The 18569-nt window shown below is 42.2% G+C and overlaps 1 protein-coding gene across 2 annotated transcripts in view; it reads right to left on the reverse strand.

Moving 5' to 3' along the window:
- Slc16a7 (solute carrier family 16 member 7) overlaps positions 1-18143 on the reverse strand; it is a 152233-nt gene extending 134090 nt beyond the window's left edge. The window contains exon 1 of one of the 2 annotated variants that reach the window (XM_041663257.1): positions 18128-18143. The gene's annotated coding sequence lies outside the window, so the exon portion shown is untranslated. Of the gene's footprint in view, positions 1-12805; positions 12894-18127 lie in introns of those variants that run through there. The other variant, XM_041663275.1, reaches the window with a different exon arrangement.
- Positions 18144-18569: the final 426 nt, after the last annotated feature.

Genomic DNA, 18569 nt, shown 5'->3' on the forward strand with positions numbered 1-18569 from the left:
GAGGCTAAGAATAATACTAAAATAATGAAGTGATCTTGTCCTCACACCACACTATTAACTCAAAAATTATTCAATGGAAAATGTAGGGTTAACTGTCAACTAAGCCAGTCAATGCCTTTATGTCATGACATACAGCGATTAAAACTTACAAAGTCTTTTTTTTTTTTTTTGATTTTTCGAGACAGGGTTTCTCCGTAGCTTTTGGTTCCTGTCCTGGAACTAGCTCTTGTAGACCAGGCTGGCCTCGAACTCATAGAGATCCGCCTGCCTCTGCCTCCCGTGTGCTGGGATTAAAGGCGTGCGCCACCACCGCCCGGCAACAAAGTCTTATCTTAGATAAAATCTTCATCAGAAGAAGATTTAAAAATAAGATTTTAAATCTTATTCTGATTTAAAATGCTAAAGTACTAAAATATCCTGCTGAGCCTGTGTAGGAGTTCTCTTCATCTTCTAAATGCCTGCTAGGGAAAGTGTGGAAGAAAACACACTGCCCGAGCAATGCCTCTGCTCTAGAAATGCAGAGATTAATTGCTGTGAACTCTACTTTTCTTGAGAATAAAAGTGACCCAGTTCTTCTTCATCCTGCTTACTAAATACCCCTTTCTTGCCACTCTCACCATCGGCCAAACTGAAACAACTGAATAACTAATCTAGCAGAGTCTTAAAGCTACACTGGGTTATTTTCCAAAATGAACGTCAACTAAAACAAAATTCAACAAATATTTATTCACTCTATTTGTAAGAAATATCTAAAGATTTTTTTCATTAAAGCAAAGCATCCATCAATTTTGGAATAAGCTGAGGAAAATGAGCTTTATGAGAAAATAAGTGCATATTCAGATTATTTTAGTGAACTACCCAGAATGTCTGTTTTGAGGGACAAAAAAGACACGATGTTTGTTATAGTTCTGGTTATCTAATTCTATTTGGTTTTACTCAAAATAATGACCAAATGGTTTACATTAAAAGCAAAAAGAAAAATCCCCACACAGGATACGATGAAGGAATTCTCAAGGCACTTCCATGCTCAGTGGCTAACAAGTGCCCCTAAGTTTTCTACTATACATATGCCTAGTGAAATCTCGCACAATGAAATGCCTGCTCTATTTATACCTAAAGGTTAGAGACCTGAGGTGGCGAAGTCACAAACCAATTGCTTTTGGCACCATGCTGTTGCTTGTCCTTTACGTTTTCTTTGTAGGTCTGGCTTCTGGAAACTATTGGGTTCCAGTGACCCTTGGATATAATTTCCCCTTTTAGCAAAAGTGAAGGCCATTGCAGAGAACAGTCACCAACCCTCAGCTAGAGTTAATGCCAAGGACTGAGTCAAGTCCTAGTGTAGGAACCAGGTCAGGTGCACAGTGAGGCAATGCCAGGCTCCAGCAGGCCCCCTTTGTGATTGTCTGGCACCAGGGAGCTCACAGGGATGAATACTCTTTTTATTTTGAGTACAGCGAAGTTTATGAAAATATTGCCACTTGCAAAAACCTCTTTACACTGATTAGAACTTAGGTTTTGCAAATCCAGGAGTGGATTTTTAGAGCAAGGGCCGCGTCATCCATGATGCTCATAGTGTATAAATAGTCACTGAGAGAAGGACGCCTGGAAACAGGGAGGTGTTCCCATCAGCACAGTGAATGTGACTAAACAGTGTTGATTTCACAGAGGTATCTGGGAGAACTCCACATCTGAGTTTCTTCCAGTCATGACACACATAAACCCGCTTCCCACCCTGGCAGGAAATCCTTCTAGCATGCTTTACATTAGCAGAATATAAAAGTCACAGAGAAAAGAAGAAAAGGGTTTGATCATGCTAACTGCCATATTTAAGACAAGATTTTACTGAAAATTTTAAACAAAATTCTACTGAAACTTTGTCACCCTGTGTGTGTTACGTTTCAGTACGGCAGGCATTTAAGACACAGTCTGGAGCTGAGCGGTGGTGACGCACGTCTTTAACCCCAGCAATCGGGAGGCAGAGGCAGGCAGATGACTGTGAGTTCAAGGCCAGCCTGGTCTACAAGAGCTAGTTCCAGGACAGGTTCCAAAAGCTATAGAGACACCCTGTCTCGAAAACCAAACTATGAGACACAGTCTGGAGATGTAGAAAGGAAGACGGCCGTTTAAAGGAATGGGTAAACTCCAAAGCACAGGGACCTGTCTATCACAATTAAGAAAGAAGATAAAAGTGACAGCAGGTTCAGAGTAGTCTGCACCAAGGCCACATTTCTGCCTTCAGAACGCTGCTTCGCTGCTGTGTCCTCCAAGAAGGGGAGCACCGCGTTCTCACTTGGCAGAAGGTAGAAGGGCATGAGGCCTTTATCCCAAGAAGCATGCATCGTCACAACCCCCACCCATTGAAGGCCCTACTGCAGAATGCTGTCACGCTGCCTACCATGTTCCTATGTATGACCAAAGCACGACAATCACAATGGCAAGTAATGACGTTTCACAAGATAGGGTTTGATTCGACGATAAAATAAAGCCGTGACACTCTGATAGCATGCTGGTCCCTTTTAATAACATGAGAAGCATATCCAAACCATTCTTTTTCAATCATTAGGGATTTGATTTATTTTTTAAATGCCCCCTCCCTCTGCTAGAGTCCAATCCATCTATTTAAAAGTATTTTTCACCCTGTGATACAGTCTGGAACCATGTGCTTCCTGGAGGCTCCAGGGTGTCTACTGTACACGTTAATCCTACTTAGCATCATAAGAGACTGATCCAGAATACTAGTTATAATCCTATAATGTTTCCAACTTGACCTTTTATTGCAATGCTCACAGAAGATGTCTTATATATTCAGGAAGACCTGCTTTACATAATTCCCTCTTGTGTGAATTACTGGTTTCAGTCCTTTGGTTTTTGTGAACAACTTGAAAAGAACAATTGTTGGAAAAAGCACATAATCTGCTATTCTGGCCTGTCTATGAAAGCATTCAATTAACAATAGAGCACTAAAAAACAAAAACGAAATGCTGTAAATTGGTAAATAAATGAGAATTAAGAATTTTTAAAAAATGGAACATTTCTTGTTTTCCTTCTTATCCCTCTGCCATGAAAGACTGTTCTGTGGGTGATGCTATTGTACCTGATAATTTCTCATACTTCCTTTGAGGGTCAAGAAAGTGATTTTTAATTGCAATGTGTGAAGCAAACCTGTCATAGTTTCTATTCTTTGTTGCAGTGATAAAATACTCTGAAAAAGGCAACTCAAGACCAAGCCTTTATAATCTAACTCACAGTTCAAAATACAGTCTGTGACGGTACAGAAATCACAAAAACAAGAGCTAGAAGCGGGCGGTCACATTGATCCACAGTCAAGAAACAGCCATGAATGTGTTCTACTGCCCAGTTTGCTTGCTTTCTCCATTTATCCAATCCAGGATCCTCTGTCCAGGAATAGTCCTGCCCAGAGATAAGACGGGTCTTCACACATCAAAAAATATAACTAACTCAATCCCCCACAGGAAAACCAAAGGCCCACGTTCAGGTGATTTCTCTTCTGCAGTATCCATGATTTCCCTCGAGCATGGCATATGGACATACAATGGGGTGTCAGTCCTGCAGGACAGAAAAACACAGGAGACAGAAGGGTGTGTATGCACACAAACTTCTCAACCTTTTCCCTAACTCACCTGGGCGTTTCTATAACATGTTCAGTACTAGACTGTGGTAACAATGACCGTAGCTGTTGAGCGTGCCAGGTGGCTTGCAGAGCTATATGAAATGGCACATATAAAAGCCGCACTTCCCAAACACTGGCACACAAACCGCATCAAATGTGTTAACTATCTTCTCTTTCTCACTTTCCAATCCCTAAAATCTAAGTTTGTAAAACCTTTTGAAAAACTTTCAGACACCAAGAGAGGTATTAGGACCCAGGACCGCACCCCATAACTGTGCTGGCTGGGAAGAAAACTTGAGAATCACTAAGGCTTTCCAGCTGTTAGCCTGGCGACAATCCCAGGTTCAATGAGTGTCCCTGTCTCATTGGAGTAAGACAGAGGATTCAAGAACAGGACACATGAAATCCTTCTCTGGCCTCAGCAATTGTACATGCTTATGTGCAAATATCACACACACAAAACTGACACATGTACAGAAAAATTCATTAAATTTCATTAATAATTAATATATTAATTAATGACCTGAGTTTATCTCACATAAGATATTAAGTACTATTACTTAGAGACAAGGCCTAATACAAAAGAGGATTAATAAAATGAGGAACAATTTAAAATATCTTGAAACTAAAAATGTTGGACAGATTGGTCACTCCTAAAAAATGAAACTTAAAAGACATACATACATAAGCAATGTCATCATAAATATTGGTGTGTCTTAGCAAATAGTTACAATTAAATTTATAAAAGATTAAATATCTTTAGGCGTGTGTCCTCCATTTGTGTGGAAACATAGAAAACATATGTAGATAACAAACCCAGGTTCTTACTAAGAAAGACTAATAAATCTATGTTATTAATAAAAATACAATTAAAAACAATAAATATCTATACATTTACTCACTGGGTTATTTTTCTTACATTAATAGCATGTGTTAATTAAAAATTAATGATGAAAGAAAGTGATCAATCGCCACATGAGTTTCAGATCTGATATCTGCATGTCCTCCCGTGGCAGGTTATTATTGTGTGTAATTAATGTTTTCCCCATAGCCTGGTGGCCAGATAACTCTCCATAGAGATGCTAATGCAGCCCATGGGACAGCATTCATATTTTCTTAGGCTCCCTGCAGCTTCTTCCTGTCATTCACTTTTCTCTAGCTCCATATTATTTGGTCATATCTAACAGAGAGATGGTTTTGTGTTATCTGCCTGATGTGCAGACACAAAGAAGAGCTCTTACAGTAAACGTCCATCCAGTTTACTTCCCCAAGTTTCAGTTTCTAGTGGTCAACTACAATCCAAAGGTAATAATTGTAAGATTCCAGAAATAAGAATTCATGCATTTAAAATTAGATGGCATTCCGAGCTGCACGACGAAGGCTTGTACTCCCACTCTTTGCCAACCATGGCACAAATTATCACTGTCCAGTGTATCCAGTAGTGTATGCTTGCTGCTATGCTGGCACTCTATTGTCTATGTTCATCTGACATTAACTGTACTTAACAATTCTCAAATAGGCACGAGAAATGGTCCTGATAGTCTAAACACACCAAAGAGTTGCCATAAAGAGCTTACTTGAAGTGACCACACAAAAAATTTATATGAAAGATGTATGTAGAGGAAAAGCTGATCAATATTACTGCTAGGTTAAGGCATCTACTGGGGTCTGGAAATGCATCCCCTGTGGTATGCAGGGACTACTGGCAGTAAGTTCCATTGATTCTTTTTCCTCTGAAAGTAGGTCTTGCTTTAGAAAAATACATCAAGCACTTTAGTGATACACAATGGTTAAGTAGAACCAACATGACTATTAGGAAGGGAGACTACACCACACAAGAGAAAGAAAAAGAAGAAAGAGTCCAATGTTAAGAGGCAAAAAGCTGAGACAGGGAGCTGCAAAGAATAATAGATGCAGAAAGAAAATGAGGCCTCCTTCTTTAAAAACCAGTATTTTTCAATAAAAATTTGAAGAAGCATCAGTGTTAAAAGCTGACTTAATGTTGTAATATACAGTGCAATGCTTTGGCTAGAAGAGAATTTAGTCTCAGCAAAAAAACAAGTTAGAATATTCACGTTTTAAATTTTCTGAAGGTGTATTCCAATCTGTGTCATAATTACAAAAATTCCTCATTTGTTGTATAAGGAGATCTTCCTACTAGTTCTACACATCTATGCCAATCCTTCGCATTGGCAGCGCAGTGCTCTCTCCTGTCAAACAGTAAGGAGAAGTTCCACCTCACTGGGCTAGTGTGCTTGTTTATGAGGTAAGGTTTGGGATGCTGCTGAAATAGGGCTGATGCACAGTGGTGTACTTGACAACCAACAATTATCTTATTAGTCATTAAAAAGAAAAGTAATAGTGTACTGACCAAAGTGCCTATAGTAAGTGAAAGCAGAGATATGACAGGAGTCCTGGCAGTCAACCGAAAATAATCAACTTATCAAATGAATAAATTAATTAGATAAATGATTGTTCACAAGGCTACACTTTGACATCACAGATTCTTCAATAAAACCCTTACTTCAAATAGTCACTAATTAATTCAAACAGTTCATATATTGAGTTTAAGGGACAGTGTTCTAGATAAACACTACAAACACTCATGGCAGTGGCTCAAACAAATGCGGTACTATGGCCCTTTTGTTGGGCAGACTTCTCCACTTATCCATATGCTTCCTATGTTCAGTTTTGCAGTACCTGAAATGACCGCCTCCTCTCTTATCCGGGGCCAGTCTGCTCTCTTCGCTTCACTAACACCTGACACATGCATCATAAGACATAGATCTCTGAAATTCTAGAGCAAACATTTTTTAAATACAAAATAATATGTGTCTTACACTTTGGAAGCTAATTTACAGCTACCCAGTTTTCCCCTGTAGACAGAGCCGTCTAGAACATATGGAAACACACTGGTGTAGCTCCCTTAAAAACAACAGAAAACAGGCTGGATGCAGCCCCCAACGCGGTAATTTGTCATCTACCATTCAAGACAAATATGTTCTCTGCTGTTCATTTTAAGACTTAGTTCTATGTTTGATTTTATCTTTAATTAGTGAACATATTTCTGAAATTATAGTATCATAGGAGAGTTGGACCTGAAAAAAATTTTATTATATTTTCCCAAGCCTCTCTGCAGAATGGGTGACCTAGAATCCATAATAATTTACTGATTTCCACTGATTGAAGATGTGGGAGGTAGATTGGCATGCTATCTGCATCTTCCTTGCCCTGGAATATATGCAGAGGCAGCGACTCTCAGGGCACTCTAATGGGCATCTTACCTTGTAAGTGTTCATGCTCCCTACCTGTAAATTAGTATGATCTGTCCTACATGGCTATAGAGATGAGAAGAGATACTGTGTTTAAGAAAGCACATACAACAGAGGCAAATAAATGCTATCAATAGTCCTGCTGATACATATTTTACATTCTGAGGTGAACAGCTGTTAAGTCATGGTAACATGATCATCTTCCTCATTGTGGTGGAAATATTTAAGTGTGCATCTGTGCACAACCACATCTATGAAAAGACTAAAGAATTCCCCTCAAAATGACCTTTGAGATATCCAAATGTCACCACTAGCTCTCAAAGCTAAATGAAAACTTCCGATTGGACATTTTTTGGAAGATTATATCAATAACTGAGTATTCTTCTATAGACTCCAGAAACCAGAAAATTTTACATAGTGGAAAGATGCATAATATCAGGAATTCAAGATGCTCTCTGTATCATGAACTTTCTATTTGGCTTAGGGTGTGAAATGTTGTATTAAAACTCATAAATGTTATGTAAAAAAAAAGAATCCTCATGAATAAGTAAGTTCTTCCTGAAAATACACAAAAATATAATCAAATGGAAATCAATGATCACATCAATCATTTACAAGTTAAAAATATTATTTACTCTCACAAAACAAACCAAGAAATGGGCTTTTCCTAACTGTTCTGAAAATGAGAAAGCTTGGCTCTGTGAGCTGATAAACATATTTTAGTCACACAGCTTAGTCATTGCTAAGTCAAAAATTCCACAGAGATCTACCTTTTCAAATCCAAAGTCAAAACCTACAGAGACTGAGAAAATGGTGAAGTGCTAAAAATAAAAATGACAGAATGAGGCAGACCACAGAGATATGGCATTCCAGTTTTACCAGCAGCTTATCTCAGAGACATAACTGTTTACTCCTTTTTAATTATTCATATAAGCACATAGGAAGAAAGCATGATCTGCTTTAATCACAATCATCACTGGGGATCTAAAAGAGTATTTATTAGAACAGTCTGAAAAAAAGGTCACACCCTCTACCTTTAGGTGTGTCAAAGCTTTCTTCAGAGTTCCTCTACTCTGCTCGGTCCTCCACTGGCACCCACCATGAAATGGTGCCCTCCATGGCTTCTGCCATCCCTTAAAAATGAACTGAAAGGTGGGATTCTGAATTATTTTCAGGTCATCATGGTTCTTGCCTGGTATGGGAAGTCCTTCTGTATATGTTTTGCATATACAGTGCAAAGAATCTGCTTTGGCCTGTGATAGGGTAGAATAGAGCTATGTAGGGAAAATTAAACTGAATGCTGGGAGAGAGTAGGGCGGAGTCACGAGAAGCCAGGCAGCCACCAGAGGGGAAAGACATGAGCTGCAAGCCAGAACCTTGCCAGTAAGTCATAGCCATGTGGTAATACGCAGATGAATAGAAAGGGGTTAAATTAAGATGTAAGAGCTTGCCAATAAGAAGCTAGAGCTAATAGGCCAAGCAGTGACTTAATTAATACAGTTTCTATGAGGTTATTTCCAGTCTGGGCACCTGGCAGTGAACAAGTGGCCTCCTACTATACTTGCCTCTTTTGAGTTCATAAGCAATAAGATTTTGATATTTCCTTATGTTTCCTCTTGCCTTGGAATGGTCCCTTCAATTATTTTTTAGTATATATTAATTTTATTTTATGTGTATGTGGCTGTGTGCCTGGGTGTATATATGTGCACCACATGAAGGTATTGCCACGAAGTCAGAGAGGCATCAGATTTTTTGGATCTAGAGTTGCAGACAGTTGTGCTGGTAACCCCTGAGCCATCTCTCTGTACCCCAAATACTGCCTCTAAGTAGGAAGAAAAGTTTGCCATCCTTGCTAAATATGTAATAAACCTAAACTTATTTTACTATACTAGTCTCTTGTTTTAAACATTTCTCGTTTATTTCTTCTAAATTACTGAAAACACACAGCAGCACCGAATACTTGAAAATACTAAAAGTTACACATGTTTTGAGGTTAACAGTCTAAATAGAAAGCTCCACCAAGAAGAGGTGTAACCTTGACAAAATATTTCACCCCATGCATTAATTATCTTATGAATAACCTAAATATAAAAAAACAGTATTTCCTAAGGATTTTGAAGAACACAGATAAAGTACAATAGGTTACTGTCTTAAAACACTATGACCAAAAAGGAAGTCTAAGAGAAGAGGGTTTATCTGGCTTACACTTCCACATCATCATCATTATCTAAGGAGTCAGGACAGAAACTCTAACAGGGCAGGAAGCTAGAGGCAGGAGCTGATACAGAGGCCATTGAGGAGTTCTGCTTACTGGCTTGCTCCCCTGCTTGCTCAGCCTGCATTTTTTTTTTAAGAACTAGGTACCAGCAGCCCAGAGATGGGCCCTCCCCCTTTGATTGCTAATTGAGAAAATCCTGGTTCTTATGGATGCATTTCCTCAAGTGAAGCCCCTTGCTAATTAATGACTCTAGCTTGTGTCAAGTTGATACACAAAACCACCCAGTACAACTAACCCCTTGTCAACTTGATACACAAACATCTCACTATTAAGCCACAACCCTTCCTTTCTTATTCAAACCAAGATCCCACATTAAAAACATAAATAACTTAAAAGTTCCTGTCTTTACAAATTCAAACACATTAAAATTTCAGTCTCTTTAAAGTTGCCAATTTCTTTCTAAATCTGAAGTCTTTTAAATTTGAACATCTCTCAATTATGGAATATAATAAAATTAAAAATAAACCAAATACTTTCTTACTTCAAAAGGGAAAAAAATCAGGGCAGTCACGATCTGAACCAAGCAAAACCAAATCCCGATAGTATAAATAACTCAATGCCAAACTATCTGGGACTCACTCACGATCTAGACTCCTCTGCCCTCTGTAGCATACACAGCTTGTCCTTTAGGCTCTGATTGGCTCCACTCCACTGCTGCTGATCTTGGTGGTCATTCCAGGGTACTGGCATCTCCAAATGCTGAGGACTTCTGCCACAACTGGGCTGCACTTTCTCCAATAGCGTCCCGTAGGCTCTCTCCATGGTGCCAAGCCTCAGCTTTTCCCAGCGTGACCCCTTCAGTCCTTCCCTTCAACTGCCACTGAGGCTGCAGCTTCCCCAGTGGCCTTGCCTGGCCTCTCACGGTGGTATCAGTCCTCAGAAGCTCCTCATGACCCCTTCATGCCTTCAAAACCAGTACCAACTGGGTGACACCCAATCTGGCTCCCAGGACAAGGTACAGCCTTGGCCACCTCGGAAGCAGTTTCTGTGCGCTCTTGGAAACGACTACCCAGAAGGTTTCACCTCAGTGATGCCAGTCTCTTCTCGACCACTGCTAATTGTTTAGCGCCAGCCATCTAGCATCAACTTTGTAGAAATACAAAGTTTCACTTCTTTGGCCAGCTTCTCCTTAATTACTTACAGCTGACTCTTCCGTCCCAAGTAACCGGAACGACAACAGAATCTTAATTCAAAATAGCAAACGGCTCTAATGAAGTCTTTAAACTTCCCTCTGAAATTTCACAAGCCAGGCAGGCCTCCATCTTCTGCACTGTCCTCAAGGTTCTGATCTTCCAAGCTCTTAAAGAACATTCCACTAAGCTCTTAACACTCAGTGGATTTTCTAGACCAAAGTTCCAACATCATTTTACAACCCTCCCCAAAACATGGTCATGTTTATCCTAGCCATACCCCTCTGTGCTGGTACAAATTTGTCTTATTTAGGGTTTCTATGGCACTGATGAAACATCGTGACTGAAGAGCAAGTTGGGGAGCACAGGGTTTATTTGGCTCACATGTCCACAGCACTGTCCATTACTGAAGGAAGTCAGGACAGGAACTCACACAGGGCAGGAACCTGGAGGCAGGAGCTAGTACAAAGGCCATGGAGAAGTACTGTGTACTGGCCTGCTTCCCCTGGTTTGCTCAGCCTGCTTTATTACAGAACCCAGGACCAGACCAGGGATTGCACCACCCACAATGGGCTGGATCATCCTGAGTCATTAACTAATTATGATAATTATAGCTGTATCTCATGGAGGCATTTCCTCACCTGAGGCTCCTTTCTCTCTGATGCCTCTAGTTTGTGTCAAGTTGATACAAAACCAGCCAGTATGGTTACCTAATTTCCAGTTGAAATCACAATTTAAAGGGAGGTTTCTTTCCTTCATTCCATCCCAGTGGTTTCTTCACTTGTTAATTCATTACCCTGAGGCTACACACAAGGACATGGTCATTCTGGAATCATAAAGGAGTTGTTCTAGAAGTAGATGCCATACACATGTGATAGCATGCTTTCTGGCCATCCCACTTCACCTCACTAGGTTATACTGATGATCAAATATGTCATGAAGGGCAGAAGGGCTATGATCACGGACGTTGTAGATATGTGTCTAGACATTCCTAAACTTGAATGCTTCAAGAATTCAACATTCATGAAAAAGACCCAGTTGACATGAGATTCCCCTCTGTATGCTGTGAATATATTTTATTACCATCGGTTAATAAAATTCTGCTTTAGGCCTGACAGGGCAAAAGAGAGCAGGCAGGAATTCTAAGCAGAGAAAGAGGAGAAAAGTAGGCAGAGTCAAGAAAAAATGCCAAGGGAGACAGATGCCAGAACTTTACCTGGTAAGCCACAGCCTTGTGGCAATATACAGAATAACAGAAATGGGTTTAGTTAGTTAATAAGAAGCCTAAGCTAATAGGCCAAACAGTGTTGTAATTGATATAGCTTTTGTGTAATGATTTTGGGTCTATGTGGCCGGGAAATGAACAAGCAGCCTCCGCCTACACCCAGCCAACTCACAGGAGAGGAAACATAAGGCATGTAAGCTGTCAGCACAGATACATAGGTACTCTCTCAACTAAGGCAGAGATTTGTCTACATTTCCTGCAATCCCACAATCCACCAAATGGCGAAAGAAGACATAAAGAAACAAAAGACGTATACAAAGGCTGCTGTCACAGTAGGTGTAAGATGAATAAAATACATGAAATGCAATGTCATTTAGAAAGCTTCTCTGGCCTATCCCAGGTCAGACAAAATGTGAATGTAGAGTCTAAGCTCGACCCTCATGGTAAAATTAATACTAGGAACAAAAATACTAGAACGTGACAGGATTTTGGGCTGAAGGGGTAGTATGACCCAAGACACGATGTTGGGGATAGAATGAAGATGAAGAAGGCACAGAAACATTTCAGTTTGGTTTGGTTTGGATGACAGTAAAAGCTGTTCCCAGTGATATGCTTTGGGGACACAGGTAGTGGGAACTGCCAATATCATTATTATTACTTATCTGCAGGTTGCGGGGGTGGGGTCTGCTGCACGAAGAGCATCTTACTGCATGTGTATTTCGGATGTATAACTGTCACAGCTTAAAAAAAAAAGACGGTGAGAACAAAGGAAGGAGGAAAGAGGTCTTTCAAATGTCAAGATGAATGTGACACCAGTGAAGGAGATGTGGAAACAGTAAGGGAGAAAGAAAAAGACGAGGAAGGAAGGAGAAACAGGGTAAAGGACCACAGCATGCTGAAGGTGACAGTAGTGTAGCATAGGGAGCTGTCCAGCAGAAGCGTGTACATTTCTACGAAGGCCCAGAGTTCTGGTTACTTGTACATGCACCGCTGCACCCCTTTAATGCAGGGCTGAGAACTGAGCCCAAGGCTTCACGCATGTAAAGCGATCTACAAACGGAGATACATCCCCAACCCAGGCCATAGCTTTAAAATATGGCCTCTTGGTCCTTAGGTTACTGATGATAGATATGGGTTTAAGATTACAGAATCCCAGTCCCTCTCTGGGTTGTGCCCCTATGCATTTTAAAAAGGCCCACCATAATATGCCACTATATACCACCCTCAATGAGGAGAAACTAATGCCCGCCATGCCACCGATACACAAACCTTTGAGACTGTGAGTTAAATGAATACATTTCATTTCCCAGGTACCTGCTTCAGAATTCAGTTCAGCAGAGTATGTCTGACCAATACACAATTGTGCCAGGTAACAGCTTCAAATGGAATCTAATGAAGAATAAAAATAGTTTCACACTATAATTAGTGAAGAAATGAGCAAGGGTTTGCAATAGTTTTCTTTAGACTACCTATGTTTTGTATAAGTTTTTTATCTAAACAAACATTTTGCTTTTGATTGAAAGTTATTATATTTATGACAGCTGTTGCCAAATATGAATAACTGCTTTCTGTAATTAAACACTGACATGGAAATACCCATAAACTGCACAACACCTTTAACAGAAAAGAAAACTAAAGAAAAGAAGAAGAAAAATAAAAACTCCCTCAGCACAGTGTAGCTGCCACTCAGGAAACTTGTGGGGTTTTTCAGAAACTCCTTTGGGATTTCCATGAATATTAATGAAGATGCTGGCAATGGTTTTATTATTAGGTCAGGAAAATTATTTACAAAATATGTGCATCGTTTATCAGTACTGATACATATGAATATACTGGAAAGGTCTGTGGCGAACCCAAGTATAAATTACTCCAGCCCTACCTGGACTACTTTTATTATTGTTAAGCTCAGTGTTTAATTTGTAATTAATTATTTTCATCTTTTATAGTGCTAGGGGTGGAACCCTGGGATGTTTGCATTCTAATCTAATATTTTTATTTTTCAGTTCATGTCCACGGAGGTCCCATGTCTTTACTGGTTATCACAGATGGATGGGGCTGTTAATATTTACTATTCTACAAATCGTCTGTCAGACTGCTCTGCCGTATGGTGGGTGTAAAACACCGAATATTCAAACAGGCAGACTGACCTTTGAGCCTAACACTTAAGTGACCAAGTAAGAAAAAAACTCTCTCTGAAATTCTTTTAAATGTTCTACTACTCATTGAGTAACACTATACAGACATTTGCCAATGCTTTTCCTGACATATTGATCCAAATGTTCTTCTTCTGCTGCTGCTTTTATTTTTAATCATTATATAAGTATCTTTTGTAGCCCAGGATGGCCTCTGAATAGCTATGAACTTGAGACTGGTCATGCGGCTCTCGATTACCCTGTCTCTACCTCCCTAATACTAGAATAGTGGACAAGCATACCTGGCTGACCCTGCTCAGAAAGCCTGCCACAAAGCAGGATACAAAAAAAAAAAAAAATCAGTGTGTTCAATGTTTAATTATGTGCCACCAATAAGGCACCTAGTTGGGGTTTCCAATCAGTGAAGATAAAGAAGCCAGTGAATTTGGAAATGACCTGTTAAGCCCAAAGTCAGTATTAATATTGCCTAGCTAGCACACCTTAAATTACTTCTATGCATGTGTTGGTTCTAAATACTATTGCATTCGGTCTTTCTAAACTACATGTAATGTGTTCTTTCTTCTATTTTACAAAGAAGGAATGGAGATTTGACAATGTTCGACAACTAGCCCTAACTGGTTAAAAGAACCAATAAATCATAATATAGACAGGCTAGCCCTCAGAGCACCTGCTTTGACCTCCGCTCTATCCCATCCATATGGCTTCCCAGATCAGTCAGATATGATCTCCGTTCTCAAGACCAAGAAGTCAGGAGAACAAACAGAATGCTTCCCAAATAAGTAGAATTTAAGGTAAAAGGGAATGTCTGGTGGAAGAGACTCCCAGGTCAATGTCAAGAGAGGCCTGATGAAGACAGATGGCACCAAGTCATGGGAACAGGAGGGGCCTTGACCCCTGAAATAGGTTGGAGGATGGGCTAGGAAGGGGGACAAAGGCGGTGAAGGACATCTTTTGCATTTGTCTCACGGCATTGTATTTGCTGTGCATCTTTTATGACATTTCACATCATTATTGTCCTCTTGGATGTTAAAAATATTAGAGAAGAAGTTCAGCTCTCACATGGCATGAAGCAAAGCCAATTGCTCCCTCTTAAAAGCCATTTATACCCAGCCCCTAAAGGAGTCTTGTGTATGTGTGACTAGCTCTCCTTTTTACTCGGAACGGGCTTCACTCTGCTAGCATGGGATATGTGCTCCTTTTGCTACTTCCCTATGCAAGAGAAAACAGTTTTCTAATTCACACAAATAAGTCTCACAAACTAGATGGCTCAATTAAACGCAAAGAGTTCATCTGAAGAATTTCAGCCATCCTGCCTTTGAGAACAGAATCCCTGTGGTACTTCCTGCCTGAAGTAGAGCTGGAGACATGGGAGCTTAGTGTGATCTTTGCTCGTTTCCTTCTCCTCCTCCTCTCTCTCAATATCCATGTCTGTTGCTCTTGACATTAGTCTGCCTGTAATCTGCCCTTCAGCAGAACCACGTGCCAGGCGCCAAAGGGCACCACAGACAAAGAAGTATTTGCTCTTGATTAATGTCATACAGGGCAGAACTTGTATCACAGAGATCTTATGATCTGACGGCCTATGTGTCCCAGTTCTGTCACTGAGTAGCTGCTATAACTTGAATCTGGTTTGTCCCCAACAACACACACGTAGAGCCTGAAACACTTTACAAAATGTTGTAGAGCTAAGAGGTGCAGAGGCCTTGAAAAAGCAGTTGAGATTGTCTGGGTACCACTCATACAGGAGTGACACTTCTCATGAAATCATTTAGGCCAAGTGGGACTCGGTTAGTTACCAGGAGAGCATTTTGATAAAACTTAAGACCATCCAACATGTTTGGCCACTTTGGCATGTGCCTGCTTACCCTACTACATTGCTATGTTATCATTTTCCAGGGAACACCGAGAAGACGCCAGCACCATGGCATTTGGGTTTTCCAGCCATCTATATCATGTGGCTAATTAATCTCTTTTTACAAATATGTAACACAGCATCACATATTTTGTTAGAGCAACACAAAACAGACTTTGCTGATAGAGTAAGCCCCATAACTGTGCCTAAACAGTCTGTAAATAGAAAGATAGACCAATCTACCCTATAGGGTTCTTACACGCTAAAAGAATAGCGACATGCTTGAAGACAGCATTCTAAAGACACTAAGGATTTTATACTGTGGCATGGACTGTATTGGCCACCATTGCTGCTCGACAGAGTTCCAGCATCTGGACTTTGCAGATCACAATTCTCCAGCACCCTCTTACTTTCACTTTTAGTGATTCTCACTATGATGCCTTTCCCTTTGGGAAGTTTTGTGCAGACTTTGAAGGATAAAAATGTGTACAATGGTAGTCTCTCTGAACAAAATAATCTTATGGGGGAGGGGGGGAATCCCTGTCACCGAGGAAACAATCTTGGTATCTGGCTCTTACTGACTTTATATTTAGCTTCCCTTTGTCATACAAATGTCTCCTAAGTGTTTGGTGAATGAGCACAGAATCAAAAGAAACATCTAGAGACAACCCTTTCGTGAGCCCAAACATATAATTCTGGATATGGAGCAATTTTAAAGTCATTCTACCTCCCATATAGGTAGGAAGGATGAAAGTCTGAAACACAGGACAGATGCTATCAAAGAAACATGTATGCCTAGGAACGTGGAATTGATAGGAGCATGTCCTAATTTGTATATAAGAAACTGTTGCTGACTCTGCAGGTCACGTCAGAGAAGGGCGGTGCATGCCTGCAATCCCTGTCCCTGGGGAGCAGGGCCAGTGTGAAGTTTTCCTAGGCTGAACAGAGAATCCAAGGCCAGCCTGGCTAATTTAGCAAGAGTCTGCTTCAAAATAAAAGTAGAGATTTTTAAAATCATTGCACAGTGATAGAGCCCTAAGTTTAATCCTCTGCTACACTCTACAAAAATTCAGATTGTTAGTAAACAAACAACTCAAGGGAAGAGCAGTCTGCAGCTACGAAGTGTTCATGTGAGCATCTGTGAGTTGTAGCAGCACACCACACCTGAGCTTCCCTGTGTCACCATGTCCTTCCCTGTCCCTGGGATCATCGGTTACCCTCTCAGCTAGATGGACTTCAGCGTGCAGCACTCGGGAGCAGAACATGGAGTTAGGATTGTCTCTTTGTCCTCGTGTGACTTACCCCGTTCAACTGTCATCTTCACGCTGGGGCCTACACCCAACTCTGAGTTTCCTGCCACCCTCTTAAACACACACCTTTAAGGTTGCGGTGACAGAGTACGCAGTCACTGGAACCTAATCGGGCCTTGAAAGGCTTCCTCCGTCTGTGCTGACTGGGTTCAGCCTTGAAGTCCGGAGTGCCAGCAAAGGGCATGTGTGCCCACGATTTTCTATTGCCAGGGTTTTAAGGGTCATGTTCGTCATCCCCTGTTATTTTTATTCTTTCGCTGCATTTCTTGGTGGTTTGACGAGGGAGGAGGACATGGACTATTAGCTTTGAATTGCTACTAGACGGCCCTCATTCAACGTGGCCCACTCTTATTTCTCAACCAAAGGAAGTTAAAGAAACACTTGCAGAGAAATTGGTGTGCGTGCGTGCGTGCGTGTGTGTGTGTGTGTGTGTGTGTGTGTTGTGTGCCTGCCTAAGCACTACTTCCCCAAGTGTAACAAGACTAGTCCAACCAGGAATGAGAGATGCCTAGAGCACTACCGCCCCTCCCAAAGAGATCTGCTGTCCTCTCTGCTAGCAGAAGTAGAAAGGGACAGTGAGCCAGAAGGGATGCAGCATCCTCCGAGGCTCACAGCCACCTGTGCTACCTGGCCAAGACTGGCAAGCCCCGAGTGGTGAAGTGGCCCAGAAAGCTCAGAGGACCTCAGCGTGGTGCAGGCTCTTCTCAGGCTCCTGCAAGATACCACCACCCTTAGGCCAGGCCACAATCCTCTCCTGCATCCACCTTGCCAGCAGCCTCTACCTAGGATTCCTGGGGACCTAAACAAAACACCTTCCCTTCTTCCCAGGCTCAGGTCTTCTGCTGAAAGAGCAGCTGTTCCCTTCAAGTACTTCCCCACCCATCCACACCCACTGCAAGGACACCACCCGGGATGCTGTGGGTCCGGGAAAGATGCTGGGGAGCAGCGCGGGAGCACTCGCCTGGCGGGCCCGCTTGACGTCCTGCCGTGCCCGGACCAGAGTGGCACCAGCTGTGGAGTTGGTGGCCTGAACCCTGCGACCTCTGGATCCCCGGACCTCAGGGACCTGGTAGCTCCCGCCCGAGCCCGCGCCCTCTCGGCTTGGGGATTTTTGTCTATATAAGGGCTCACGACACACGGCGAGCGCGGGCTGGCAGTCGGGCTGGCAGTCGGGCTGCGGGTTCTCCTCACCCGCCTGCGGTCCTTAGATAGCCGCACTGGCCCTCCTCCCGCCTCGTCCTCCTCCTCCCGTCCTCCCGGGGAGCACCGCCTTTACCTGGCTCTGGCACCCGGTGCGCGCACCGCCGCTCTCCCGGTCCCCCCGCCCAGCTGCAGCCGCCTGGCCTCGCTGTCACCGGCTGAATGGAATTATTTATTTATTTATGTCCCCTGACGTGTCCTCGCCTGGCGAGGCCTGGGGGGAGGGGAGGTGCGGGAGCAGAGGCGGGTTGGGGTGCCTGGGAGCGCGCCTGGGTGCGGTGCGGGGGAGGACGCGGGGGGAGGGCGCGGGCTGGGGGCTCGGGGAAGGGAGGCGCACTGAGCATGCTCCTGAGGACGCCGCGGCTGGCACTTGTCGGCGCCGGCTCTGTGGCTCCTGGCACTCCACTTCGGATTTTAGCTCTGACCAGGAGCGATCTGTGGTGGCTGGGCCGCCCAGACTAGCTCCTAGCCCTCTGCTTTGGCGCCCAACCTGAAGAGGCAGGTGTGAGGTGGCTGGA

The sequence above is a fragment of the Microtus oregoni genome, unplaced genomic scaffold (assembly GCF_018167655.1).
Source record: "Microtus oregoni isolate MIOR12 unplaced genomic scaffold, Mior012 000001F_ref0000356, whole genome shotgun sequence".
Lineage (NCBI taxonomy): Eukaryota > Metazoa > Chordata > Mammalia > Rodentia > Cricetidae > Microtus > Microtus oregoni.